This window comes from Ursus arctos, chromosome X (genome assembly GCF_023065955.2).
Source record: "Ursus arctos isolate Adak ecotype North America chromosome X, UrsArc2.0, whole genome shotgun sequence".
Lineage (NCBI taxonomy): Eukaryota > Metazoa > Chordata > Mammalia > Carnivora > Ursidae > Ursus > Ursus arctos.
This window is the reverse complement of record NC_079873.1, coordinates 73259557-73282963: the sequence shown is the minus strand read 5'-3', so window position 1 is coordinate 73282963 and position 23407 is coordinate 73259557. Positions and strand designations below refer to the sequence as shown.

The 23407-nt window shown below is 36.0% G+C and overlaps 1 protein-coding gene across 6 annotated transcripts in view; it reads right to left on the bottom strand.

Moving 5' to 3' along the window:
* The window catches only part of DIAPH2 (diaphanous related formin 2), a 992113-nt gene that overhangs the window by 952004 nt on the left and 16702 nt on the right, over positions 1–23407 (bottom strand). Inside the window, exon 1 of one of the 6 annotated variants that reach the window (XM_057313025.1) lies at positions 19945–19974. The exons of the other annotated variants lie outside the window; for them this stretch is intronic. The gene's annotated coding sequence lies outside the window, so the exon portion shown is untranslated. Of the gene's footprint in view, positions 1–19944; positions 19975–23407 lie in introns of those variants that run through there. 6 annotated transcript variants of the gene reach the window in all.

The window sequence follows — 23407 nt, the reverse complement described above, 5'->3', positions numbered from 1 at the left end:
AATGAACAAAATGTGTATCTACCAGAAATCAAATGGGACACTGCAGTACAGGGCTTCAGTGTTCTCCATTAAGCAAAAGACCATGTTACCTCACTGAATAAATTTCATAAATCTGTCATAACCAGATATGCTCAGTCTTAAACTGTTTTGCTATGAACTTTAATCTTTAACTGCCAAGAGGAAGGTTTATGATATATAGGAATCCGGCAGCCTCTTCTGTGTAACAACCATACTCAGCTCCAGGACTAAGGGTAAAGCATTCAAGAAATATATGTTTGCCACTTAGGTCTTAAAAAATCACACTAATGAACTGGAGGAAATCATTTAGTACCTGAATTAATCAGAAACAACTATAGGAGTAATCTAGGTTTCTAAGAGTAATAACTTCTTCTGTGGGTATAGAAATAAGGTTTATTTGTTTTGTACTAAACTATTTCAAATGGGAAAATTGTTTGGACATGAAAATTCATCTTTTAGTCTATGAATAAAAAGCAACAGAAATGAAAGTGAATTTTACACAAATACAAGTATTTCAAAACATAGCATAGTATCTTGTACATAACAGATACTCTGTGATCAATGAGTTAAGCCAAGTGGTTCTCAACATTTAATTTTTACCTTCTCTGTTTTAAAAAAAGAAATGCCTCAACCAAACATTAATATGTTTGAGTACCCATTATATGCCCAGCAATGTATGGCACATACAAGCTTAAGTTATGATTCTGCCCTTAAGTCCTCTACAGTCTAATTAGAGTGAAATCTAACCACAAGTAAACAAATGCTAACCTATGAGATTCTGAGGTATGTCACCCCCACTCCACCTCCCTAGGCACTATCACATGTCCTATCTTATTCTCTTCACAGCATTAACCAATATGTGAAATTATCTTGTGCACTTATTTACTTGTGTCCTATTTTCTAGAAAACAAATTCCGTAACAGCAGAGACCTCACTTTACCTGTTTTATTCACTTGGGATCTCTAACACTTAGAACAGTAGCTGGCACATAATACCTGCTCAAATATTTGATGAATAAATTAAGTACAATAGGAATTCAGAGAAGAAATACATAAATGTAGCTTCACTTAGAAACTATAAAAAATTGTATCCTAATTGTTGGGTAGGATTTGAATAGCCAGAAACAGGGGACAAGAAGGAAGTTAGGTAGAAGCAGCAGCATTAGCATTTTATTTTACTTTGGGGAAGCAGCCTTAAGAAACACAGGGTTGACATTGAAGCGTATTAAATTTTGAACATGTAGGGTGGGGACAGATTAAAGATAATCTTAAAAACCAAAGGGAGTAGTTTGGACTTAAGTCTCACAACTACTGTGACTTCTTACGATTTCCTGATTCAGAGACAGACACAGAGAAGGTAGTATTTTAGAATGATGACTTCAGGTGGTACAAGTCCACAGTCTCTTATCTGAAACCCCCGAAGCCAGATGTGTTTTTGAATTTAGAGTAAAATTTTATAAAGGAATATGGTACGTGTTCCATATATAACAAAATACACCTAGTAGGATCTAGTGTAGCGCCCTAAATCAAATGCATTCATGGTTAACAGTGAAACATGAATATTCCACAAAACAGGATAGACAGATAAAGACTATATATAGCTTCAAGCTGGGTCAGGTTTTGTGGCTGAATGAGAATTGTTTTCAGAGCTTTCAGATTTTAGAATTTCAGAGAAGGGCTGTAAGCTGTAATATTCAGGGTAGATTGCAGCAAGAATCAAAGGCTAAAAAAGGAGCTTGCAGAGATCAGCAAGGTTGGTCTATTCTACCTAAATACTAGCTACCATTAATGAGCATTTATTATGTGCCAGGCACTATGTTAAGAGCTTTATAAATTGCCTCATTTAAATCCTCACAGCAATCCTATTATATAGGAATTTACTGTCCTATATTATAGGCCAAGAAATCAAGTTTTGCAGTCACTAAGTCATTTGCCTAAAGTCACAAAGATAATAAATTACACAGTTAGGAGTAGTATTTAGATCTGAGTAGAATCCAACCTCTAAAACATCTATCTACCTTCTGAAGTCGGTGGGCAAGAGTCTTCATCAGTATAACAATACTAATTAGGACTCAAGTTATTTTTCAATCTTGGCCTTTCCTTGTACACTTTGCTCTGCTTAGAGCACTTCCACGCCCCCTCCTCCACCTGAGCCACCTTGTCTCATGAGGACCAGATTACAGTTGGTCCTGTGAAGTCTCCCATGGTTCCTAACTTCTCCTTTTGTAACACATTCCAATTATCAAATTACAATTTCTTATCAATGACAGTCTTCCTTGTTTTACTGCACATTCAATGTAGTAAGGATTAGTCTCTCTTGGTCCGAACTGTGTTCTCAGTTTTGTGTACTACTTCTAGCACACAGCACTCAAACCTGTCATGATGGGAGGAGAGAGACAGACACTGAGAAAGAGATCCAGTTGTGAGGTGGTAAGAGCTGACTAGGATAGTAGCAACAGATATTCAGAAGGCAGTTACTATACATAATTTTATTTAAAATTATGCTTGTTATTGAAGCAATGTACCCAGACATATGACTGTTGCTTGTCTTAAATAGGGTAATTTAATATCTGTTGTTGTGATTACCATCTTTATAACACACAAATAACCTCTAAATGGCTATGATTATTACTGTGGCGATACCTCATCTCACAATGACTTAAATAACCACATCATTTAGTTTTCTGATGTAACTGCAAAATTAATCTGACAAAACAAAATGATTCATTCCTTTAAAGATTCAAGAGTATAAATCACCTAAAACTGAAAATTATTCCTGAGTTGTGAATAAGGTATTATAACACATTTTTGGTAGAAAAAGGCACATAAAAAAATCAACCAATGATTTGAGTTAATTTCACTATTAGTACTTTTAACTGATATTCTTGAATTTGCAAATAATTCCCAATCCAGGGAATAGTTGGAGTCTAAAAGTTCATTTGTATAGCAGTTATTTAGCTCCTGGAACATATGTTCCCAAATATACAACCAGTAAAAATGGTTTCCAAAGTTAAAGTAGACAGCCATCTCCTCATGGAAAACAAAAACAGCTTATTTGAACTCATATAGGAAGAACTTGTTTAAATATCTAAATATTGGGCGCCTGGGTGGCTCAGTCGATTAAGCATCCAACTCTTGATTTCGGCTCAGGTCATGATCTTGGGGTCGTGAAATGGAGCCCAGCATCTGGATCCTGCTTGGGATTCTCTCTCCCCCTCTCCCCATCCCCCCGCTGAAATAAATAAATAAATAAATAAATAAATAAATAAATAAAACAACTATTTGACACTGAAAAGCTTAAGCAAAACATGACTATGGTAGGCAAAAATGACTCGAATTAATCCCCACAACAAATCTATAATGTAGGTATTATTATTATCCCCATTTTACTAATCAGAAAAATGAGGCACACGGAAGTTAAACAAAACCATTTTATAATATTCTCTGACCCGTATGCAGTATCACCATGCCAGCTAATAGTATACCTTCACAAAGTAATTAGCAAAGATAGGACTGTGATATGGTATAATCCATCCATAGTACAAATAGAGAGACATCTCAACATATTCAATAATCCCCTTGATTGAAAACCAACAAAAGTTTTAACCTGACATCTTAGATCATTTACATAGTTTACTTTCAGAATTAGAGCAAGAGCTATAGAGCACAAAGGTCATGTACCTCCCAAATCACTCACATGAACTCGTGTATAAAAGCTATTGAATTCATTTTCTGACACCAATAACACACAGATCTTTTCAGGCACCAGCCAACTATAAAATACAAAATCGTAAGTGACAAAATGCACTCTCAAGAGCATATACTAGAAGATTTTCCATGGTATTTGCATTTTAAAAATATAGAAGGAAAATGCCATGAAATAAATGTCAACAATCTCTGTAAGATGAATTCTGTTTGGATTTGCATTAAAAATGTTTATTCTATTTAAATTGCATTAATAAATTAGGCACTCCCATTCTACAGAATAAATTCTACAACAAAGATTAAAAACCTCCCCCCCAAAAAAAGATTAAAAACCTTCCCAATTTCCTGCTTTCATCTACCTTAGTTCCAGTAACATACAAAATTAGTACTTTAATTTAATACTTGAAGGACTTTATGATTTCAACGTAAAGTTTCTGGAGACAGCCAACAATGAAGAATTCATTCTTTTTGTCCTAGCTTTGTCAAACAGAAGCTTTCCTTGAATTCCAGAAAGAAGGTAGAGCCACAAACTTAATAGTCTTACTAAGTAAATGCAATCAGGAGGGGGAAAACCGTATAAAGTTAGGTCATTCTGTAAAATTCTACTAGTCTCTACATCCAATATGTTTTAACTAAATCATTATAAGGTAGCTTTAAGGGAAGAAAAAAAAAAACCTAAACTGAAATGAGAAAGGATTACTTCAAAAATATACATTTATAACTGAGTAGTTTGTTGCAAGCCCTCTAGAAGTACCTTTATCCTCAGTAAAATCTGTCAGATTGATGGGAAGTTTTCTGCCAAAATCCATGTTAATGTGACTATACAGCCCAAATGTAACATTTGTTCTTAGTGAATAGTTACTTGGGATTTTCTTCTGCCTTCTCCTCTCCCTGCCAGCAAGACCAATGAGAATGTTCCAACTTAAAGAACATAAGAGGTTATACTACTAAAATAATCCTTAACTTTCATTATGTATTTAAATATTCTAAAAAGATTTATCTGAAGTTTTACAATAATCAAGGATGAAAATAAGTATCTTAAATATTTTGTGATAAGGCTAAACCTAGATGCCTGTATACTACAGAGACTGAGAAGTGTGCTCTCAATCTCAAGAACAAGTGATTAAATATAAGGTCCTTGTTAGCACTAAAATTTTGTTTCTGTGTTATATTTCCAGTAAAAATATGTGCTTAACCTGGAGACTTTAATATGTGAACCTAGAAGGATGAAATTTTCTTTTAAGTTTTTATTTAAATTTCAGTTAACATACAGTGTAATATTAGTTTCAGGTGTACAATATAGTGATACATCATTTCCATACAACCTCCAGTACTCAGCAGAACAAGTGTACTCCTTAATCCCCATCACCTATTTAACCCATTCCCCCAACCCACCTCGGAAGGATGAAATTTTAACAAAGGCTGGAAACATGATGTATTAAACACTACTAAGGAAAAGATATATCACGTGACCAGGAGAACAGTTAGGAGGAAAAATTCTGGGAAACTGGGAGAAGCAATATGTATACCAAGTTTTATGAATTAACCAAGTTTGGTAAAGGAAGGAATTGCCAAATAACTACTGACCAAAAATAAAGGGGAACTGCCAGCTTGAGGTTAAGATAATTGTTGGGTAGGCAATTTTGACCTAAATCCAAGAGTTTATACCTGGAGACTAAAGAAGTTGCAATGGGTTGGTTAACATTCAGGCAAGATTGACCGATGCTGTGGTGGGGGGAAAGGGAAGAGAGGTAGGAAAAGAGAACCATAAAAATTCCAATCACTTTAATTACATAGGTCAAATCAGTTTTTTAATGTGTCTAAGACTTCCACTTCTGCCCAGGTTTATCACTCTGCCCAAAAAAGCAAAACATACACATAAATATTTCAAACATTTTCAAGATGCTGGACACCAGACAATAAATTCCAGTGATCCCCGAAAGACAGTAAACAAATGAGGTGAGGCCTACAATTGCCCAGCATACTGCCTTGAGACAGTGCCCATGTCGTGGCCTAGGAAGACCCAGGCAGAGCACTGTAGACTTCCTGAGTTGAGGAGCTGAGAATCCAAGGACACCAGCCTGCTGGAGTTTATAAGGCAGAGTGCCAGAAAGGAGAAAGCTACAACAGAGAGAGAACTAAGGAGACCTGCAGAGGTACAAACTGTGTATTCAGCAGAGTGCTGACTGGCACATGTATGTAAGGTAACTACCTAAGGACAGGGAAAGAATGAACCATCCAAGAGGATTAGAGAGAGGACACTGCCTGGCACTCACACAGAGCTGGGAATAAAACCTGTTTCTACCAGCCAGACAGGAAAACCTCATAATTAACAAGACATTAGGTAGAGATCTCAGAAGGCTCTTGCCTCAGTAGGAAAGGAATAATTAGCCCTAGACTAAACCTTTCTCTGGTCTTGCCAAACAAATTTTAAAAGCAAGAACCAAAAGGATCAACCTGTTTTGAAGTAACTTAATTGCATCCCAGAACAATGCTCTAGAATAATTAGAGCAAATACAAAAATATCTAAAACCCAATACGGTAAAATTCACAAAATCTGGCATCCAATTAAAATTGCCAGATAGGGGCATCAGGGTGGCTCAGTTGGTTAAGGGCCTGCCTTTGGCTCAGGTCATGATCTCATGGTCCTGGGATCGAGCCCCGCATCAGACTCCCTGCTCAGTGGGGAGCCTGCTTCTCCCTCTCCCTCTGCTGCTCCCTCTGCTTGTGCTCTCTTGCTCTCTCGCTCTCTCTCTCTCAAACAAATAAATAAAATCTTTTTTTAAAAAAATTGCCAGGTACATGAAAAGCAAGAATATCTGACCCATAATGAAGAGAAGAAAAAAATCAACCAAACTGACCCAGAACTGACACAAATGTTAAAATTAACAAATAAGGGCACTGAAAGTTATTTTTAACTTGTATTCCAAATATTTCAAAAAGTTTAGAGATATGGCAGATATAAAAAAGACCCAAATACTTTTGAACTTCTAGAGATGAAAATTACAATGTCTGAACAGAAAACTTCACTGGATAAGACTAATGGCCAATTAGACACTGCAGTAGAAAGATCAGTATATTTAAAGATATATGTTGTAGAAACTATCCAAGATGAAACAAAGATAAAAAACAAATAAAAATGAAAAGAATATCAGTAATAAGAGGCAATTTTAAAGTGACCAAATATATGTGTAATTGAAATTCCAAAGGAAGAGGATGGGGAATAACAAATATTTAAAGATATAATGGCCAAAAATGTTACAAATATGGTTTTTTTTTTTTAAACTATAAGCCCACTGATCCAAAAAGCCATTGAACTCCAAACAAGAAACATGAAGAAAATTACACCAAGGCACATCTTACTCGAATCACTGAAAAGTAGTGGCAGAGAAAATATTAAGTCATAAAAAAAAGACATTAATAAAAGGATAGAAGAAGGTAAACCAGCTAACACAAGTCAAAAGAAGGCTCAGTGGCTATATTAGTATAAGACAAAGTGGATTTCACAGCAAAAAATATTACCAAGGACAAAAAAGGTCATTTCATAATGCTAAAGGGGTCAATTATTTAGGAAGATACAGGATTGTGTTTATGCCTGTAATAAGAGCTTCAAAATACATGAAGCAGAAACTGATAGAACTGAAAGGAGAAATGGACAAATCCACAATTATAGTCAGAGATTTCAATGTCCATCTCTCAGTAATTGATAGAATAAGTCGACAGAAAATCGGCAGGAATATGAGGACTTGAACAATACTATCAATCAACCTAATCAGACTGACAGTTTTAGAACATTCCACTAACAGCAGAATACACATTCTTCTCAAGTGCATGTTGTACATTTATCACAAAACAAAGTCTCAAAAAATTTAAAAGTATTCAAGGCATATAAAGTATATTCTCTGGCCACATTAGAATTACATTAGAAATCAAAACCAAAAGATTTCTGGAAATCCTCCAAATATTTGGAAAGAAATATACTTCTAAATAACAGATGGGTCAAAGAAGAAAGCAAGAGAAATTAGGAAGTATTTTGAATTAAATGAATATAAAATCACGGCATAACAAAATTTGTGAGATGCCACAAAAGCAGTGATTAAGTGGAAATTTATACAAAAAAGTCTGTATTAAAAAATATGAGAGTTCTCAAATCAATGACCTTAGCTACCACCTTAAGCAAATAGAAAACGAAGGGCAAACGAAACCTAAAGCAAACAGAAGGAAATCATAAAAGTAAAAATGGAAATCAATGAAACAGAAAAACAATATAAAACAATAAAATCCAAAGTTGTTTCTTTAAAAAAAATCCTTACAACTAATTTAAAAAGACAGAGAAGACCCAACACTAGGACTTCATGGGTGTATCCTACCAAAATCAATTGCACAGAAGTGCTTTCAGAAAACTGAAGAAAAAGCAAACTGATTCTTGGTTTGGGGAAGAAGATGATAGGTAAGGGAGTGATTTCCAAGGTGCATAACCCTTTTGAGGTGTGTGTGGATATGTTCACTATCTTAACTGTGATAATGGTTTCACAGGTGTGCACATATGCAAAATTTAGCAAGCTGTACACTTTAAGTATGTGTGATTCTATGAATGTCAATTGTACTTCAAGAAAGCTGTTTAAACAGATTCACAGAATAGACACAGTTAAACAACTATATACAAGTAACCAATTTATCTCCATTTACAAGGTATGAAAATAACAGGACTAAATTTATTCTTCAATATACTATAACATACAGATTCAAATCATTTGCTCCCTTTCAAAAATAGTTAACTATGGTTACCATTGCAAGCACTCAATGCTAGACTCAAAGCAAAATGTGACCTTCATAGGGTAAAGAATAGAGGCATCTTATTCTCATGCTATTATCTTTATAAAATAATTTCTATGTTAAGACTACTACTTTCAGCTATGTTTAAACACATATTAAGTAGCAGTTACTCTCTCTCAAACCCCAATGCCATCTATCAATAATCACACATGAAAACACTCAATTACATATAAACTTTCTTGCAAAATACTCTAAGTCGTTGAAGCTTACATAGAAATAAACATGAGCCAAAGCATCCCATTACACCTTCCGTGTGCCTTACTTCCTCTTAACTGTAACCGCTAACTCCAGTGATGATGAGAATAAATCTTTACTATTTAATCAATATTGCCATATTAAAACATATATAATCCAGCCATAACAAGTGAAGTATTGCACTAAGTGTCCCCAGAGTGTGACTTTCAATGATATTTGGCTCCATTAATAGCTTGCATCATTAGTCAATACATGTTGCCCTGAGTTGAGTATCTTTGTTCTGAAATTCACATTCAACTGTAAAGCTATTGTGTTGCACAAAAATGAATGATCTCAATGAATGTTCAGCTCCCTAGCATAATAATAGTATGAGAATAAGATGCCTCCATTAACTTCTTTACTTTAATCTTTATTTGTCTTATAGTTTCAAAACAGAAAGTATGAACTAAACCCTTTTATGAATTTCAGTACCTTTTCTGTGTACCTGTACAACTCTCAGTCATGGTTAGGGTATAAAACTTATTTTGCCATGGGGTTAAAAAAATCTAATTCCAGATCATAAACTAAGGCTATAAAATACTAAGCCCACAGATCCTCGTAAGTACGTTCACTTGTTGTCCCTTCAGTGCAGTCACCATAGGTGATAAGGGGTTTTGTTTTTATTTTGCAGTGATGCTGCTACCATTTCTCAAAATGCTTTTTGGAATATTTGGGAACCATATTCAGAATTAGTTAATAAGAGACATGAAACAGTGAAAGTTTTAACTTCTTCCTTACTAATTTGGGTGCTTTTTTATGTCTTTTTCTTGTCTGATCGCTATGACTAGGACTTCCAGTACTACATCAAATAAAAGTGGTGGGAGTGGACATCCTTGTCTTATTCCTGACTTTAAGGGAAAAGCTCTGTTTTTCCCCATTGAGGATGATGTCAGCTGCGGGTTTTTCACATACCACCTGTATTATGTTGAGGTGTGTTCCCTCTATCCCTACTTTGTTGAGGGTTTTTATCATGAATGGATATTGTACTTTGTCAAATGCTTTTTCTGCATCTACTGAAATGATATGTTTTTTTTAATCTTTTCTCTTATTGATATATCACATTGATTGACTTCTGAATACTGAACCACCCCTGCATCCCAGGAATAAATCCCATTTAATCATGGTGTGTAAGTTTTTAATGTATTATTGGATTAAGTTTGTTACTATTTTGTAAACTCTCCATACTTTCTTCTCAACTTGGCTGTGGACATAAAACTGCTCTAAAAAATAAATTCTATTTAAAAATAAAAATAAGCACACATACAATCCTTGAGGAAATAACAAACCTGACGCTACTGCAAAAACCACTGACTGCAAAAACTGAGGAAGACATGGTCTCAGGATAAAGGAAATAAAAACAAAATTAGGAGAGAATGTTTGCAAGGAAAGAAGCTCAAGTTCAGGCTGTGAATTACTCCAGATCAACTTTATCGTCTCTCACATGCATGAAATTTGAAATAAGTTCTAGAATATGCTTCCTTACACACACACACACACACACATGCACGCACACACCCATACCACTCTTCACAGTGGGTAACCAGAACAATTCAAAGATAAATGATCAGAAAAGGACCAAAAGAGAATGTATGAATAAAATGTGCAAAAAATCTAGATGGATTTAAGATGTTGCTCTTCATAGTCTCAAATAAATTACATGTGATCATGTAAAAAGTGATCAAAAAGGTATACTCTTAAGAACAGAGAAACTAAAATAGTGATAACAGTATTGTGATAATGATGGGGTGGTGAAGTGTGACATGAGTTTAATTTTCCTTTATCATAGCAGGGAGTCAACAGATAATATCTAAAACAAATAAGGTAAGACATGGTAGAATAAGCATATTATTTAGAGATAAGGAGAAAACTACAATACAAAACGGTGAAAATAGTTAAAATGGGTTGCCACTGGTGAACAACACCACTAGGGATAAAAACACATGAAGTATGAGAAGATTACTATCTATTACAAGCCCTTCTGTACCACTAAGTATGCAGACATACAGTATTTTGATAAAAATACAAATCCTCTTAAGAAAAAAAAAAAGATCAAAGAAAAGTAGTACGTAAAAACCAAGCTGGCAGAATTCTGAAAAGGATGAAAAAATATATAAATAAAATCCACAAAAGAAGCAACAATAATACAGAGAACAAAACATCTGAAAAACAAGGGGCGCCTGGGTGGCACAGTGGTTAAGCGTCTGCCTTCGGCTCAGGGCGTGATCCTGGCGTTATGGGATCGAGCCCCACATCAGGCTCCTCCGCTGTGAGCCTGCTTCTTCCTCTCCCACTCCCCCTGCTTGTGTTCCCTCTCTCGCTGGCTGTCTCTATCTCTGTCGAATAAAATAAAATAAAATCTTTAAAAAAAAAAAAAAAAAAACATCTGAAAAACAAGGTTGGGGACAATGGTTGGTACTCTTGAAAAAGTCAAATGAAACAAAATTGAAACAAACAATATATAAAGATTATAGAAACGATGACACATGGAAAACAAGGGAGAGCCAGAGTAGGGAAGTGATACGGCCAAACTCACAAAAGAGTCAAGATTTGTACCCACTTCTACCATTTCATTATCTCTTTGTAATAAACCTCCTTATTTAGCAGAGTTCAAAATTCTAAGGATTTAATATCGAGCAAGGTAATCACTTCAGTTTGCCAAGAATGCCGTCCATTTAGAAGTTTCAGGGGTTTTTGTTTTGTTTTGTTTTTACTGCAGACCTGTTTTCTATAAAAGGCTACCTTGATTATGTGCGAGAAGAGAAAATGCTGGGGCGCCTGGGTGGCTCAGTAGATTGTGTCTGCCTTCCACTCAGGTCATGACCTCAGGGTCCTGGTATCCAGCCCTGTGTCCAGGCTCCCTGCTGGGTGGGGAGTCTGCTTCTCCCTCTCCCTCTGCCCCTTCCCCCTACCACCTCTTATTCTCTCTCTCAAATAAATAAATAAAATTGTTTAAAAAAAAAATAAAAGAAAATCTACTCTTCCCCCCCCAAAAAATAAAAGAAATGCTAGTAAATATTATGATGACATCTGAACAGACTATTACATCTAAAACTAATCTACATAAACACAGCAGTCATGGAACTAAAAGAAAAAGCAAGTTATTTCTGAAAGGGGGAAAAAGATGTTTCATCTTTTAAAAGATGAGACACATTATCCTCTAGCTCTATACATACTATTCTCTGATATTGCACCCATTTAAATATATTCAGCTAGCACAGTAACACACTTTCAATCATTTTGTTATCAGCAAAATATTTACCATATACACAAATTCTAAAACTATTATCCTAACCAGTTGCTAGCTTTCCCTCTTATCCTACAGTAAGTGTTGAGAAGAGGGGTCATGAGGAAGTTAATACATGTTATTCAAATATTTACTAACACTAGCCTCTAATATCAAAGGACTAATCCACACAATGAAATGAGATAAAAATGGAAATTTTGTTTTATGCATCAAAAGCAATCAACTTAAATATAAAATCATCAAGAACATGGCAGACAGGACAGTGGAGCAGTAACTTGCAATAAGAATTGTGGTATGATACACCCCTCCACAAATGAATGGTAACCACCTGACTGTTCTATAGATGATCATTAAAAAGACATAAAGGGTCAGTGATTCAATATGTTATTTTTTGAGTAGAGCAGAGACAAAAAGTTAGCCCAGCAAACTCCCTGGGGACAAATTGCTTTATTCATCCTAACCTGAAGGCTGAGCCAGATCCGAATAAACCAAGGTAGTTGAATGGCAGTTTATCTGCATTTGAATAGAATTACAGCAATATGGGAATGGTTCCACAATCTTCCTGTCAGACTTCACTTGTAAATAATACTTAGAACCTCCCCACTAAAAATCCTACTAAATATGAGAAATACAAGGACAAATGTCAAGGTACAAATAAATATGAAGAATCCCTAAGGATTACCTAACCAAACCACAAATGTTCCTGAAAGTATATCCTTGGGTAAAATTTTTAAAAAGATGTGTAATGAGGAGCGCCAGGGTGGCGCAGTCGTTAAGCGTCTGCCTTCGGCTCAGGGCGTGATCCCAGCGTTCTGGGATCAAGCCCCACATCAGGCTCCTCCACTGGGAGCCTGCTTCTTTCTCTCCCACTCCCCCTGCTGTGTTCCCTCTCTCGCTGGCTGTCTCTGTCAAATAAATAAATAAAAACTTAAAAAAAAAAAAAAAGATGTGTAATTACAAGGCCTCAGTCACTATATACTGAAATCATCCCCTACTTTTATTATTTCCACAACATAAAATTTCTATATTCAATAAATGCCTTCATCTGTCATGGAAAAGATGTTACTATAAATTAATACATGTGATTAGTAAGTTTTACAGAATTTGACTACCATGGTTATTCAACAATTTGAAGCATGCTGGTTCCTCGCTATACCCAGAAATGGCAAAGAAAGGATGTTATAACTAGAATTTCATTTCATTGCACAGAAAATGAGCCTTTACTATACAGCATTATACAGACATAATAAGGTCCAGGAGGTGGTTACTGATGTGGGAAACAGAGGCAGAAGAAAAATTATTAAATTTCCTTACTACCTACAGCCCATTGACAAGTCCTTGAAACCGGCAGAGTGACATTCCTCTAGGGACTCAGCTGCCTCAATGTTACTACTTTGCTAAGGCCAAAAGGCAATCTCAGCTGGACCCTCCAGGATCCTGTAAGTCTACTTTAACGTATAAAAATTCCTCTGGAAACTACCTTTATCTCTACCCCCAAGATACATGTTGGCAATCATCTTCCAAGCATACGACCCACCGATATACATCTGAAGAGTCTCATGACTGAGTTTCTACTAAACAGCAATAAATGACATTTTCCTAACAATAGCTAGCCCCCTCGAGGTCCTGGAAACCTTGCTTCCAAAATTCCTTAGAGACTTATGCTATCCCTAACCCCCTCCACACTTGAAAGTATATAATGGGCCACTCCTCATAACCCCAGTGCAGCTCTTTCTGCAACCACGGGCCCTGTCCCCTTGCTTTAATAAAATCACCTTTTTGCACCAAAGACGTCTCAAGAATTCTTTCTTGGCCGTCAGCTTCGAACCCTAACATATTTCCTACATCAGTTACTTTTTAAAAATTGGTTAAAGTGAGGAATTATTAAGTGAAAACTGTCTTCAACATTTTACTGTAACTTACAACCTAGAAATAAACATTCATTCACCAGTCTTTTGATGTAGAGCTAAGGCCTTTTTTTTAAAATATAGGCTCCGTAGCTGGAATTCAGAGCAACACCCCATTCATAAACCACACCCTTAATGCATTCTCTGTTAGCATTTGCTTTGGAAAAAAGAACTTAAAGATACCTGCAAAGCCATAGGAATCCTTCTAGATTTTTGTTATTTTTCCTAGGCTTTCCCTTGCCTCACCTATGCTTAATTCAATGGCAAGCTTTTCAGCTGCTTCATGAACTCATACAAAGACTTCTAGTTAATTTTCATAGAAAGATCTTTTTCTTCTTACACATTTCATCAATTTCATGATGTTTAATTAAATCATATCATTACAATAGCAATTACACTTGGCATTACAGATGTGGAGAACAAAAGCAAAAGGAAATGCATATAAAATTAAATCTCCTTATAACTCTCAGCCCACTGACATATTTGAGGTAGGCAAAGTATGACATTCCTCCAGGAACTCCCAATCTTACTGTTAATGCCTAGCTAGAGGGGGAAAAAAACCTTAGCTTCACAATAGACAGGCCTCCAGGATCCTGTAAGTCTTCTTTAACATATGAAAGTCCTTTTGGAAACTTCCCTAGTCTTTTACTTCCAACTTGAAAGTATATAAATCCAAGTGCAGCCCTTTCGGCCCACAGGTCCTGTCCCCTTGCATAATAAAAACATCTTTTTGCACCAAAGATGTCTCAAGAATTCTTGGCCACTGGCTCACCGACCCTACTTCAAACCACATCATAGGTTTGGAAACAAATATAAATGACTCATTAGTAAGCATACAACTCAACAGATAGGAACAGAAGGTAGTTTATAAATTATTAGAAACCATTGCTTTTAATATTCATCATTTGCCTCAATGATAAAATTGTCTAAGCTTAGAAATTGTATGTCATTTGCAGATAAGAAACATGAAAGGATTTTTTAATTACTTACTGCTTATATAAAGCCATTTTGGAATCTACCCTTCACTTAAAAGGCCGGAAGAATAGTCCCAAACTTAGAAGAGCCACTCTTCTTGCCCTATTTGCTTACCTACCCTCAACTCCAAAAGCTTCTCAGGTACTCACATGGAAACAGTTATGAATAAAAAGAAGCTCTGCGAGAGATGTACTCTTAAGTGATAAAGGCAAGACTTGAAAAGTAGAAACAGCTCAGCACCAATTATTCCCAAGGGAGAACCTTAAATCAAAGCTACTTATAGGATTATCTGTTTCCCCAAAACATTCTCCTTTCACTATCAGACTTCATTGACTTTCCTGTGCTACCTCCTTGATATGTTACCAAGCAATGAAATTATTAACACTCATCATTTTAAAATAACAATACAGCACAACTCCAGAAATTATCATAACTTAGTTCTTTCTGACACTTAGGAAAAATAAGTTGCATGACAGAAATGAAGAGTTAGAAAAGAAGAGGTAGGTACTTTGAAAAAGTGAAGAACAGGGAAGATTTTGGAAGAGGGGTACAGAAGAGGGTGTCACCTAAAGGGAGAGCACCATTATATGGAGAAAGGGTACAGAAACGGATTTGGGAAATCCCAAAGATGAAATTTACCGATTTCAAAATATTGCCTAGGGTCAGCCCCACACCTAGAAAAGTAGAACTTTTTCTTAGCTATTCCCACTACATGGCACATAACTGCTCCCAGAGCCCAGACTCATACTATTAACAAACAGCTAATCTACAATGTAGATTAAATAGGATTTGAAAAAGAGGAGCTACCCTGGGAACCTAACCTCCCTGTATATCATGTTCCCAAAGAAACATTATTCTCAGAGATATGAAAAAGAAAGAAAAATGTCTTACAAACACTTTTTGATATACAACATGTTCTTAGTATCCATAGTACTAAAGAATACTCACAGAGCAAAATTTAAAACGTAGGAGATAAAGGAACAAAGGAACCAAAGTTACCATTTGCAAGAAAGAAGTGGTTGTCCATAAATCACAGTATCATCATGATATCCTACAGCAATACATCGACCTTTGCTAACCTTTCGCCCCTTCGGATAAAAATCTCACACATTCCAAGTTTCTGATATTTGTCCACCAATGGATTTGCAACACCTCTGCCCAGATAAGATGAAGGTGAAGATATGCTATTTTCTGTCTATTTCCACTTTCGCAGTTCTGTAGATTTTTTCAATTTGCATTAGAAAAAACAGGTAGGTTTCTGAATATGTTTTTTCCTTTTTCTTTTGGTTTCAAGTTTTTATTTAAATTCTAGTTAATTAACATATAGTGTAATATTGGTTGCAGGAGTATTATTTAGTGATTCATCACTTACATACAATATCCAGTACTCATCACAAGTGCCCTCCCTAATAACCATTATCCATTTAGCCCATCTTCCAACCACCTGCCCCTCCAACAACCCTCAGTTTGTACTCTATAGTTAACAGTCTCTTATGTTTTGCCTGTCTCTTTTTTCTTCCTTTCCCTATGTTCATCTGTTTTGTTTCTTAAATTCCAAATATGAGTGAAATCGCAAATTTGTCTTTCTCTGACTGACTTATTTCACTTAGCATAATACACTCTAACTCCATCCACGTCATTGCAAATGGCAAGATTTCATTCTTTTTTATTGCTGAATAATATTGCTCTGTGTGTGTGTGTGCGTGTGTGTGTGTGTGTGTGTGTGTGTGTGTGTGTATACATACATACACCACATCTTCTTTATCCATTCATCAGTCAATGGGTATTTGGGCTCTTTCCTTAATTTGACTATTGTTAATAATGCTGCTATAAACACTGGGGTGCCTGTGCCCCTTCAAATCAGTCTTTTTGTATCCTTTGGGTAAATACCCAGCAGTGCAACTGCTGGGTCATAGGCTAGTTCTATTTTTAACTTTTTGAGGAACCTCCATACTGTTTTCTAGAATGGCTGCACCAATTTGCATTCCCACCAACAATGTAAGAGGGTTCCCCTTTCTCCACATCCTCACCAACATCTCTTATTTGCTGTGTTGTTAATTTGAGCCATTCTGACAGGTGTGAGGTTGTATTTCATCATAGTTCTGATTTGAATATGCTTTTTCAATCTAAACATATACCCAGGAGCACATATGCTCCTCTAGGAGTCATCCTCTCCTCCAACATAGTAGGGAGGGTCTACACTACCTAACAAGCTATATATATACCTCAGTACCTAGCAATAATGTCCCACAATCACCTAAAGTTGTATGTCTAAAAACAAGCTCATCTTCCCACCTACTATCTCTCTCCCTACTCCTCCATGCCTGTTCTTCTTCCTCCCACCCAGATCCCACCACGATTCAATTACCAAAGTTGGTAACTTCTAAATCCTAATTGTCTTCTTTTCTCCATCCCTATTACCACTGTCCTAGTTCAGCAGTTCATTTCTTATTTCTACTACTATAATAAATTCTCTGGTCTCTCAGCCTCTAAACTCACCTCTTTCAAATCATTTCTCCTCACTTTTTTAAACTTTTGGCTCTGGAGTAAAGAATTAAAATGCATATGGACTCTAAATAGATGATATAATTGAGTGATGCAGGTCAACTAAAGAAAAGAAAATGGCAACTAATACTTGACCCCAGCGTGAAAGAAGTTTCAGAGGACTTGGCAAATCCAAGAGCACATGGCCCATTAACATGAGACAGATCTTGTTCAGGTACAGTGGACTGCTGACAGCCATGTGGAAACATGGGCTTAGTATTGCAGTTATTCTGCTGTTTCAAGATAAGCCAGAAATTTGGATTTATATGTGTAAACTCCCAATTTTTAAGAGCTGACAAGCCAAATTTGTAAAACCATACTGCCAATGCTGTAAGCTTAACAAAACAAATCCGTGGGCCAGATATGACTTGCAGGGCTGCCATTTTGCAAACTGCATAAGACTAGTGGTTCTCCAACTTTAGAATACAGAATCATCTACACGGAATAATTAATGCAGATTCTTGGACCCACATCAAAAGCATTCTCATTCAGTAGACCAATGGGGTTGCAGAATCTATGCTTTTTAGCAAGCTTTACTGATGGATGGCCTTGAGGCAAGTAGTCCTAAAACCACTTTTTTTTTTTTAACAAATCTGCTTAAAAGGGAATCTAGAGAATTAAAGGGAATGAGAAAAATGGAAAATATACTTCTACTGCATTTAAAATATCTTAAATATTCTCATTTGCTGTCCTAGAGAAATACAACTTAGTATACTTGCTTCAACTCTGAACAATACTGTTTAGTCATAAACACATTTTCAAGTAATATATGAAACCAGTGAGACTTTTTAAAAGATTACTTTTTTCAATGCACTGGACATCTCAGATCAATAGTATGGCAATGGTTATAATTAGCATTAAAAAATAAGGTGGTCTTCTAAAAACTGAAGAATATTTTTTTTATTATGATATGTTAGTCACCGTACAGTACGTCATTAGTTTTTGATGTAGTGTTCCATGATTCATTGTTTGCGTATAACACCCAGTGCTCCATGCAATACGTGCCCTCCTTAATACCCATCACCAGGGTAGCCCAACGCCCCACCCCCTCCCCTCTAAAACCCTCAGTTTGTTTCCCAGAGTCCATAGTCTCTTGTGGTTCAAAAAATGAGGAATATTTTATCTTTACTGAAAAATCTACTTTCTACAGTATTATTTTATAATAATATTTTAAGTGATCCAGTCTATATGAAAAGCCAGAAACTGAATATACTATAATCCATGAATTCATAGTTAAGTCTTCTGTTCTAAATTCTAAATGCATTTTCCAGATGAGGCATGTGGGGAGGGGAGAAAGGAGTACCCAGTGACTCAGTTCCTGGCTTATTTTAGTCCAAATTATTAATCTCCCCTATCTCTAAGTCCCACCTATTTGTATGCCACTAATCAAATACTGATGTGTATACAAGTCTCATTCTCCTTATAATATTGTAAATTCCTTGATAACAAGCACCTATATTTCACAACTCTTCATCCTTCAGCACTAAATAGAATATTAGTAAACAGAATTGCTCTACACTGTGTATCAAATAAAGGAATAGTATCTATGGGAAAATAAAGGAATAGTATCTATGGGAAAATGTACCCCATACTCCTAAGCAAAAGGAGGAGGGGCCAGTAGCAGAGGGAAGTTCATTCCTAATCATCAGTCCCAACTTACAGGCAATAAAGTCAGAGGGTAGGGCAAGTGGGAGAGAGATTGGAGAAGTAAATAGTTTCCAACACCACCACATTTAGGGAGGTCACTAAGAAAGAAACAAAACAGAGGCACTCCTACTTACGACTGGGCCACCAAGTCCCAAGGCAACATCTGTGGGAAAGGGAGGGAAAAGGCCAGGCAATATTTTTAACCTACTTTAACCTACCAGGGGAGCCCCTGCCCTAGGGTCTTTCATATGGTCATGTATTTATAACTCAGCAAGTTCCTGTCCTCTGCTTTAGTAGTAATACTCTTCGTGTTTCAAAAGCTCAAAAGGAATTTTGCAAGAGTCACAAATCTCTCATGAGAAAGCTGCCTAGCAAAGGATGACTCATGTCCTAAAAATCTATTTCTTTTTAGAGTAATTTTGTAATCCAACAAGGAGCCTGAAAGTTTTCCCAACTGATACACTAGAAAACAATGTTGCATTTCTATAGCTACAAACCACTGCACAAAAAAAAGATCATTCACTTTCAGTAAAACACGACAGGTAATATCTCTAAACTCAACAAATAGAAAATAACCACAAACATTCAATTTTGGCCTCAGTATCTTTGCCTTCAACTAAACTAAAACACTGAATAACATTTATATACCGTAACAGAAAGGAAGTTTACTTTTACTTTTAAGGAGTTGCTAAACCTTAAAACTCTGCATGTACCTTTAAAGTTTTATGTGCAAATCAACATAATTATTAATAACAATGATAACAGATATTATTTCATTCACGTTACAAATTAGGTTTTGTGTAAGAACTAGATTTGAACACAAATTAACACATACTTGGATATCCTGGGTATATGTAATCTTTTGTATATGGACAAATTTTCATTCCTTTGGCTCTTGTCTCAACTTCATTTGGACCCCTGTAATAATAATAACTTTAGAAGATGTATTAATAAAACCAAGTTGACAGTGTCTCTTAATACAAAGCTCATTTTTTCAGTGAATTACCCTAAGAGTGGCTGGAGTTCAAATCACAGCCCTGAGACTACTTTGCCATAGTTGTAAGCAATGTAGCTTTGTTTTGTCAGAGGAGATTCATATGTAAAAATGGTAATAAACAACCAAAGTATAACAACACTTCAGTGAGGATAATTTTACCCAGTTTTGTATATCATAAATCCTGCAGCTTCTCTTAGAACACTCTGGGAACGATAATTCAGCCTAGACAAAACACATTCAGCTTGACACCAGTAGTCTTGTATGTTAAGCAACCTGACCTTTAGAGCACTATTTGTAAAAACAAACAAACAAACAAAAAATTAGACTTGGACAGATCTACAGAAGAGGAGGCTGGGAGCAAGGGTCAATTAAGTCACTGTAAGTTATAACCGTAAGTTATAACTGATAACTGTTAAGTTATCAAAGTACACACTATTCATAGTACATGCCTCATTTCACAAATTTTCAAAGCTGTCAAATTAAAGCATGCCAAAAGGTATCAAAATTAATAGATGCCTCTGTATTTACACTACAAATAGGCCAATTATCAAAGAGTTTTGACAAAAGATTCTAGACTTCATGATATTTCCAATTATGAAAAGTCTAAAGTAAGGTCTGAAAGGTCTGATCACATCACTCCCCTACTCAGATACTCTACAGAATGAAGTCCAAACTGTTTAGAGGAGCCTCAGTGCTCACCATGATGAAACTGTAATCTCCCTCCAGACTGACCTCCACCACTCACATATGCACAACTGGGCCTCACTAGACTCTTAATTCTTCAAACTTGCTACAACTTCCTAATTCCCTTGGAGTTCTACAAAATGTCCCCTCTCCACTCTCTATCACTGTTTAAGAAAAAACTAGCTGCACTTCAACTATCTTCTGTTACCTATCTTTCCATGAAGTCACCCCTAAAACTCCCAGCACTCTCTACCTCTACAGTAGTAGCACTTATCACATTCCACCTTGCACCAAGGTTTGTACACATCAGACTCTCCAACCCGGTGTTCCCAGTGGGCAGGGACTATTTATTTTAGCACTTCAAAAATGCTCAGCATGATACTAGGGTAGGTTTCTCCAAAATGCTTATTAAATTTTATTAAATATTTAACAAGAATTTCCTCAGCTAACTTAATCCAACAATGATGAAATGTGTTAAGATGCATTTATGAGACTTAATAACATTTGTGATAGAAAAAAACATAAAAATATAAAATATTAAGTATATTTTAATAAAGCAGAAAAAATTATAGTTCATTTCTATGTTTTAATGACAATGTCACTCCTATAAAGGTAGCATGCTATCATAAAACAGCATGTATTTCAGAATCAGATTCAGTTAACCTAAGGCTCATTTCCTATATTTATAAAATGTGGAAAATAACTACATTTACATGTTTCTGATAAAAATTAAGTAAGTTGGTGATGTAAAGCTCCCAGAACGCCTGAAACAACGTAGGTTCTTGGTAAATGTTAATTCCCTTTCTCCACCTCACTTTTGAATTGGTAAAAAGTGCTTCATACCATCACCCATATTCAGTTACAAGGCAATTTCAGTCATAGACTTCTCTACAAGATATTAACTTATAAAATCAATGGGGCACCTGGGTAGTTCAGTTGGTTAAGCAACCAACTCTTGATTTCAGCTCAGGTCATGTTGTCAGAGTCCTGAGATTGAGCCCTGCACAAGCCTCCACACTCAGTGCAGAGTCTATTTGAGATTCTCTCTCTCTCTCTCTCTCCCCCTCTGCCCCTCCCCCCCACTCACACTCTCACTCTTTAAAAATAAAGAAATGTTAAAACAATTAAAAATGAAATCAGTAAGACTTAAAAAAAAAAACCTGCCTTTATAACTTTAATTTATATACGTGATGATCTCTCTACTGAGAACATCCTCATTTAACCTTACTAAACTGCCTTTCAGGGGCGCCTGGTGGCTCAGTTGGTTAAGCATCTGCCTTCAGCTCAGGTCATGATCCTGGGGTTCTGGGATAGAGCCCTACATCGGGCTCCCTGCTCAGCAAGGAGCCTACTTCTCCCTCTCCCTCTGCCCCTCCCCACCCTCATGCTCTCTTTCCCTCTCTCAGATAAATCAATAAAATCTTTTAATAATTTTTTTTAAATAAACTGTTTTTCATTCTTCAAAACCCAGGTCAGATGTGGCCTCTGTGAAGTCTCCCCTCTCCCTACTAGCAACTATATGTGGCATTCCAAACAATACTCTGCTCACACCTATTTATTATAGAACTTACTACTTAGACTTGTATGTCTCCCTTTTCTCACTAGTACATGGGCTCCTCAAGAGTAAAACCTATGTACAGCTGTTTTTATACCCTCAACATGATGCCTCATGCATAATAATGATTTGATGTGTGGAATGATTATACTCTATAACATATATTTATAATAAGTACAACTGTAAGTACAGCCATGCAGAATAATCCGGCTCTCTACAAGAAACTGAAGGTTGAAGTGGAATGAGCTGATCATGTCACTTTCAGGTAACAAAGATTTTAAGAAGTTACATGAAGAAATGGAAGGAAGGTACTTAGAATCCTCTGAGAAGAAAAAAAGGATAAGAGGTTATTTCAAGTAGATGGAACAATTTAGGAAACAGCTTCACTTAAATAAAGGGACAAACAGAAAAAGGAAGATAAAAAAAGATAAAATTAGGTAGCTTAACAGTAACCCTAAATATAAAAATAAGATTGGTCCCAATGAATTAGATTAGAAGTAGTCACTTTTGCTTTTGCTTCCCCTTCCTCCAGAGATGTGTCTAATAAGAAGTTGCTACAGCCAAGGTCAAAGAGGTTTCTGCCTGTGTTTTCCTGTAGGATTTTGATAGTTTGTCTCACATTTAGGTCTTTCATCCATTTTGAATTTAATTTTTGTGTGGGGTAAGAAAGTGGTCCAGTCTTATTGTTCTGTATGTTGCTGTCCAGTTTTCCTGATACCATTTGTTAAGGAGTCTATTTTTCCTTTGGATATTCTTTCCTGCTATCCAAAATTAGTTGACCATATAGTTGTGGGTCCATTTCTGGGTTCTCTATTCTGTTCCACTGATCTATGTGTCTGTTTTCATGCCAGTACCATACTGTCTTGATGACTACAGCTTTGTAATATAGCTTGTAATCCGGAATTGTGATGACTCCAGTTTTTTCTTTTTCAGAACTGCTTTGGCTATTTGGGGTCTTTTGTGGTTCCATACAAATTTTAGGATTGTTTGTTCTAGCTCTGTGAAAAATGCTGGTGGTATTTTGATAGGGATTACACTGAATTGTAGACTGCTTCATTTTAA